Raw genomic sequence first — 6,999 nt, 5'->3', positions numbered from 1 at the left:
GGGGGGGTGAACCATAGGGAGAAGGCCTGCCAGATTCAAATTTAGGGGAGAAGAAGGAGGGCGGCGGGGATGGAGGAGACCTACCGGAGACGGGAGAGAAGGCGGAGGACGGCGAGAGATGAGCGCGCTTCTCCTTGCTCTGCGCGCCTGCTCTGTTTTTTTTGTTTTGGGGAAGGGACGGAGAGGTAAAGGGAGCGGGGTTGAGCAATTTCACCCGAAAACCGAGCGGGGAGGCGAGGAATTCGCGCGGGGACTCGCTAGTCTTGGCGGGCTGTGTCCAATATCGGGCTGTAATTCCGCGACCGAATACTAAAGACATCCAAACGCTGGCATTCGGTAGTTACAAATGCCCAATGTCAATACTACCTCTCAATGCGTACATCCAAACATAGTGATATGGAAAATCCACCCATGCAAACCAGCCAATAAAAAGGTCTCGACAACCAACAGAAGACTCCCAAGCCCACGTGCCCACACAACAGTTGAAAAGGAAAATATGTCGCCCCAATCTGATCGTTCCACGACCATCACCTCCACACCACTCCAAGCGTTGCAGGCTGAGACCGCCACTGTTCCTCCATTCCCGCCTCGGGCCTCGCGTGAATATCTGTTTATGGCGCCCTCAAGCGCGCCAAGGCTGGCGAGGAGGCACCGGCAGAAGATGATCATGCCGATGTAGCCGCGACTATAGTTGGAATCTTGAATAATAAAGAAAAAAAATTCAAAGATCAGATTCATGTGGAAAATTATATGCTAAAGACTCATGCATTTTCCGCCACTACTTTTGTTATGACAAATGCTAACTACACACATTGGAATTTAGCTCCTGTTGACGTATGAATTATTTTGAACGAATTTAATGGATCTCATACGGCACCACATTATTAATATAATTGATTATTGTAGTATACAACTAGACAGAGAATATAAGGCCGTAAAATGAAGCGTTTTTTTCCTCTTGTGTTCATGAGCCAGAGACATGGAACAAACTTTTTCCTCCGCGTTACAACGCACGGGCATATTTGCTAGTCACCATATAATATATAAGAAATCCACACAAGAGAGAATCTGGCTGAAACGAGACACGGAGAAGCATTCCAAAATTATCCTGGCTTTTGGAGAGTGACATGTTTCGTCAGTTGAGTGGTGAACCAAGAAACATGGGTAGAATAGAAGAAGAGACCAAGAAACAGCACCAATCTGTTAGTTAGTTTCAAACATCGGTAGTACTGCCTCTCTCTCAGTTTACAGGACGTGCGCGTATCCCTAAGTCATCAATTTGACCAACCTAATACAAGTCATATCTTATAAAAAATATATCAAAATATAAACTTCAGATGTTCGATTTTCAAACAATATAATTTTTATGTTATATAGTTTATATTAAGGTGATAAAATTGACAACATAAGTATACGTGTAGGACTTATAAACTGAAACGGAGGTAGTAGTACTGATCTATGTAGCCAGTTCAAAACCAAGTCTCGAAATGCTCCTAGCTAGAACCGAGAGAGGCCAGTTCAAAACCAAGTCTCGAAATGCTCCTAGCTAGAACCGAGAGAGGAATGTCTCTCGGACGAAACTGAAGAAAATATCGCTGCGCATTGAGCAGATGCAGCCGTCGAGCGAACAGGGGCCCAACACCACCACTTTATTATCAGTCGAGGCCCAGTGCTACCAGCTGGCCGGTGGCAGCTCCTACTTAGCGCAGCACATGAACACTTTAGAGTTCAGACTTGCACAACACGACGACGGCAGCGGAGCAGCAGGGAGATACGGCCTCACACGAGGACGGCGGCAGCGAGGCGGCACAAAGGCAACGCGGCGCAGCCGGAAGATGCGGCCCCACACAAGGACGACGGCGACCTTGACGAAGATGGCTGCCGCGCACAAAGGCAGCCAGCCGGTCACAACCACGACGAGCAGCAAATGTAGCACAAATCAGACCAAAACGGAGTCCAGGACCGATTGCTCTGGTGCCATGTTGAATCCCTCAAGGAAGAAATGAATTTTGGTGTAAATCAATTAGGGATTTGAGAGAGGAGTTCACGCATCAGGTTGGTCCTAGCACAGAGAAATGGAGCAGCTTCTGGAGCTCCGTTCATTCCTTTCCTTATCTCTATCTTTCTTCTTTACACTCATGTCCTTCTGACATTTATAATTTATACGTTAGTAATAATCCTATAAAATACAAATTTACAACTAAACTCGACAATAAAGAAAAAGAGGGTAGATAGCAGCTGCCATTAGCGTGAGGAGGCCGGAAGGAGGAAGGTTGTCTGTCTGCCCCGAGTGGAGTCTGAAGCTCAAACCAAATATTCGCCTGAAACGGGCCTGAAGCTACAACCAAATATTCAGAGCTCATAAAATAGAGCAAAAGCAGAGGAAGCGACTTGCAAATATTCACAGCAAAGCAGAGGAGTAGAGGGGGCTAACTACAGGTAAAGCAGAGGTTGAGAAAATAGAGCAAAAGCAGAGGTTGCAACAGAATGAATTGACAACATCCATCATCAAGGGGTCTCCGGCAGGTAAGCTTCACAACTCAACTACATATATACACCATCAGTGTTCACTTAACCGCGCTTTAGAAACAGAGCACCGAAGGCAGGTTTTCCAGCACTACACAACATACACTCAGCTCTCGCTTTCCAACCCATTTTGCTAACACTAACTTCAGTTAAGATACTGTATTCCACAAGCAAGCCACATAGGAAAATTGAGTTTCAAAGTTTCCTTGGCAACATCCAAGGTTTATTTGTTTTAAGGAATAACCAAGTAAGATATCGTCCACAACAACGATAGCATTTGGTGGCGACCAACAACACACACGACGCGCGCGCGCGCATACAGAGAGAGAGAGAGAGAGAGATGCCGGCGTGGCAGCAAGCAGAGGTTGCCCGTAGCCCCGCGCCATCCCGTCGCACAGCTGGAGTGAAGTCGTTCACGGCTTGATCTGTAAGTTTGGTCTGTACTACCTAACTAGCAAGGGTTCCGATGCCGTGGATTCAGCGCCGTAGATCTAGTACTATCACACAGTCTAGTGTGTATTCTCTGTGTTAAAAAGAAAGAGAGGATAGATAGCAGCCATTAACGTGAGGAGGCACCATTTTCGTCGATCCTGTGGCCGAGAGTAAGATTGTCTGTCAGGCCCCAAATCGATCTGACGCATGAAACCTCAAGGTACAGCCAAATATTAAGAGTCTAGAAAACAGAGCTAGAGCAGAGGAAGCGATAGGCAAGTACTCACAGTTGAGAAAACAGAGCAAAGCAGAGGAAGCAAAATTGTAGTCTATATCAGTTTTGAGTCTCCATCTTTTCCCAGTGCCTTCTGCCTTCACAAAGCTCGTTGATGATCTTTGTGGACCTCACCGTCATCAATGGATCTACGGCAGGTAAGCTTCACATCTCAGCTACATATATAGACCATCAAAAGAAACATGATAACACACAATCCGCTCAACCCCCGCGTTGCTCAATCAAAAGAACAGAAACAGGAGCAACCACACAGAGTATCCAGAGTGCACACTTAACCACACAGCACAAATATTCAGAAACCGTGAGCACATAAACCACAAGTGATCCTCGGTTTCTGCCGCGCTGCACAACATGCACTCTGCTCTACCTTTCAGTTAGAGATATATTTGGTAGTAGAGATTATCCGTGATTCGATAGAGTTATTTTCATCTTATTTCTTGAAGGTGTCTTGCCCTTTAAGTCTTGTACTCAATATATACTCGCCCTCGAGGCTTAAGCAATACATCAACTATTCCAACTATTCCCTCTCTCCCTTCTAACATGGTATCAGCCTAATCGATTCAACCCTAGCCACCGCCCGACGCTTCCGCACCCGCGCGCCGCTTCGGGGCGGTGGGCCTCCATGACCGCCGTCAGGGGCCGCGCCGCCCGTACCTAGGGTTCGTCCGCCGATCGTGTTGACCGGGTGCCCTAGAGAGTCCCGAGCCCTTGCTTCGGGGTTTTTCTCTCTCCCGCCGGTCATCTTGAACGGCGTTTTCTTTTTGGTTTTCCGATCTATGCTTGATCGGTTTGCGTCGCCCGCAGCCGCCGTCGACCCCCGTGCACCTCTACTCCGACACCGGCGCAACCGGCAGACTCTTTGCCGACCCGGTAGCCTCGTGTGACAGGCGGCCCCTCACGGCCGTCATCCGCGCGTCAGCCCGCTCGTCGACCTACGCCGGCCGTCACCGCCCTCTCCGACAGGGACACCTGCATCGCCCTTACCCGGCGGCCTCGTGCCATGCAGCGGCCCATCATAGCCGCCATTCGCACGCAGGCCCGCCCATCGATCCACACGACCCGCCTCTGCCGCGTCTGCACGGCGGCCCTGCGGATTGCTTCGCCGGCCTCGTCCCCGGCTACGTCGGGCCGACTGTGTCAGGCTCATCGGCTGCCTCCGCTCGGGCGCAGCTGCTCCGTTGGTCGCTCGGGTCTCGCTGCCCGGGCGTCGGCGTTACTTTGGCAGCCCGGATGCTGGTGCTGATGCGCTCTTCCGCGCGCCGTCTCACGTCGTCCGTCGTCGGCAGCTTCATATCGGACTCCGCCGCCACCCCGCCTAGACCGAGCGGCGTCCCCGACCTCGCGCCCGATCAGCTTGATCATCTGCTCGGCGCCGTGATCCGTCTCATCTACGCCCCGCGACCGACCTGGCCCGCCGGTTGCTCGCGCCTCCGCAGGTCCCGTGAAGATCGTCGCCAAGTTCAGCGCGCCCCTCCACCGATCGAGCAACGGGCTGCCGCTGCGTCGCCCCGTCGGGGTAAAGCGCCGCCGCCCCGTGGTTCTTCTCCCGGCTGCACCGACCCGCGTCACCGCTGCATCGCCCCTTCGGGCCGTAGTGCTGCGGCTCGTGGTCTACCGCCACCCCAAGGCCGTCCGCTCCAGTTTGTCCCCGTGGCTGCACCGACCCTCGCGCCGTCATTGCGTCGCTCCATCGGGCCGTAGCGAGCGTGGCACGCGGTCCCCGCCGCCACCCCGAGGCCGTCCCCGCGGTTTCACCGACCCGCGCTCCACCACTGCGCCACCTCTTCGGGCCGTAGAGCAGCGGCCTGCGGTCCTCGCCGCCGCCCTGAGGAATTCCCGTCGTCGCCCCGACCCGTCTGCTGCCACCGCACCGCCCCTTTGGGCCGTGGCACCGCGGCCCGTGGTCCACCGCCATTGCCGCACGTCGACCTCTTGTGGTATGTTTCGTGCCGCCTCCCTTGGCGCGGGAGCGCCACCGTCCGCGCCGGTCCTCGTCACGTTGTCAGGGTTCCTCGCCTTCTTCGAGCATCGCCACCGTACTTCTAACCTAGCCGCCGCCACCGCCGCCAGGCTGCTGCAGCTGCTCTTCTTCAGCCGCCGCCGCGACTACCCTCGTAGCCGCCGCAGCCGCTCTTCTTCGGCCACCGCCGCAACTACCCCCGTAGCCGCCGCCGCTGAGCGTCTAACCCCTTCATCTTCGTCCAGCACCAGCCCGTCGCCATCATCTGCCTCGACCACTTCGTCTACTCCGACAACCGCGGGCGACGACGGCCCCGCGCCGGTTGGCGCCGCAAGCGTCGTCGAGTCCTTCTCTGCTGGCTCCTCCGACTTCTCCGACATGGTGTACAGCTCATGCAGGTCCCTGTCTACGCATGCCCTGTGAGGGAGTCCTGGATTGGGGGTCCTCAGGTGTCCGGCCTATTCGATATGGGCCAGACTGGTGGGCCGTGAAGATAAAACTGAAGGCTGTCCCCCGTGTTCAGGTAGGACTCCTATATGCATGGATGGCAAGTTTTGTGTCCGGGTCTGTTGTTTCCTTCCTCTGCAAACCAACTCTGTACAACCCTAGGTCCCTCTGGTGTATATATAAACTGGAGGGTTTAGTCCGTAGAGGCCATCAGAATTCTAATATCTAGACAGCTAGCGTTTAGCCATTATGATCTCGAGGTAGATCAACTCTTGTAACCACTATACTCATTGAATATAATCAAGAAGGACGTAGGGTTTTACCTCCTTTAAGAGGGCCCAAACCTGGGTAAACATTGTGTCCCCATTGTTCCTTGTTACCATTGATCTTTAGACTCACAGCTTGGGCCCCCCTACTCGAGATCTGCCGGTTTTGACACCGACATTGGTGCTTTCGTTGAGAGTTGAACTCAAGACCTCCTGCTTACCAAACTCCTTGACAAACCCTGTCAGATACATGCGACGCCGAACACCGAACCAACTCATAGCCTTCGGGTATGTTGGGTACTACGGCAGGTGGCTAAAAGTGGCGAGGCCATCCTCACCACCGCTACTCCAGAGAAGCATTCTGCGGAGGATGACAATCTTAACGTCCTTACGATCTTCGAGACTTTCTCTTAAAAAAAACGGTGTAAGAGGGCACTCCGCGACCTCGCCGAAATTCACCAAGTAACCATAATGAGCCAATGGAACGATGCGACAATGACCTTTACCGCCGACGACGAACCAAGGGCCCCATTAGCCCGAGCACCCGCCGCCTTGGTTCTAAACCCAATTGTGTGGATGACTTCCGACTTACCAAAGTGTAAGTGCATCTAGTGCCCCTTAGTGATTTTGGTGTATTGAAGACTTATAGGTTAAGAGACTGATGTGTTTGTGAGTGTACATAGGTCTATAAGTCTACGAGGAGTATGATATTTACAGAGAAAGTCGACCCCTAAAAATGAATGTCTTCGACTGAAGACTTTGGATTTCTGAAGACTTTGAAAGTGAAGAAATTGGTGTGACCTTGAAGACTTGGTATTCATTCGAGGAACATGAAGCGTGAAGAATTTTGTTTTCGTAGTTTCATTTTCTCTTTCTTGAGTCATAGGAAACACCGTACTATTAAAGGGGGTCGAGGAAATACTAAGGAAAAATTTCCAAGTGATGCTCATCTCAAAATCCTACACCTACCAATCCCTTCGAGTGAAGCCATTGGAAATCTCTTACAGCTCAGTCAATTTCTTCAGTGACAGAGACGAAGTTCTTCTGGTCTCTGAGGAATTTGTTCTGACTGA

The sequence above is a fragment of the Triticum aestivum genome, chromosome 1D, assembly GCF_018294505.1.
Source record: "Triticum aestivum cultivar Chinese Spring chromosome 1D, IWGSC CS RefSeq v2.1, whole genome shotgun sequence".
Taxonomy (NCBI): Eukaryota; Viridiplantae; Streptophyta; class Magnoliopsida; order Poales; family Poaceae; genus Triticum; species Triticum aestivum.
Note: the sequence above shows the minus strand (reverse complement) of the source record.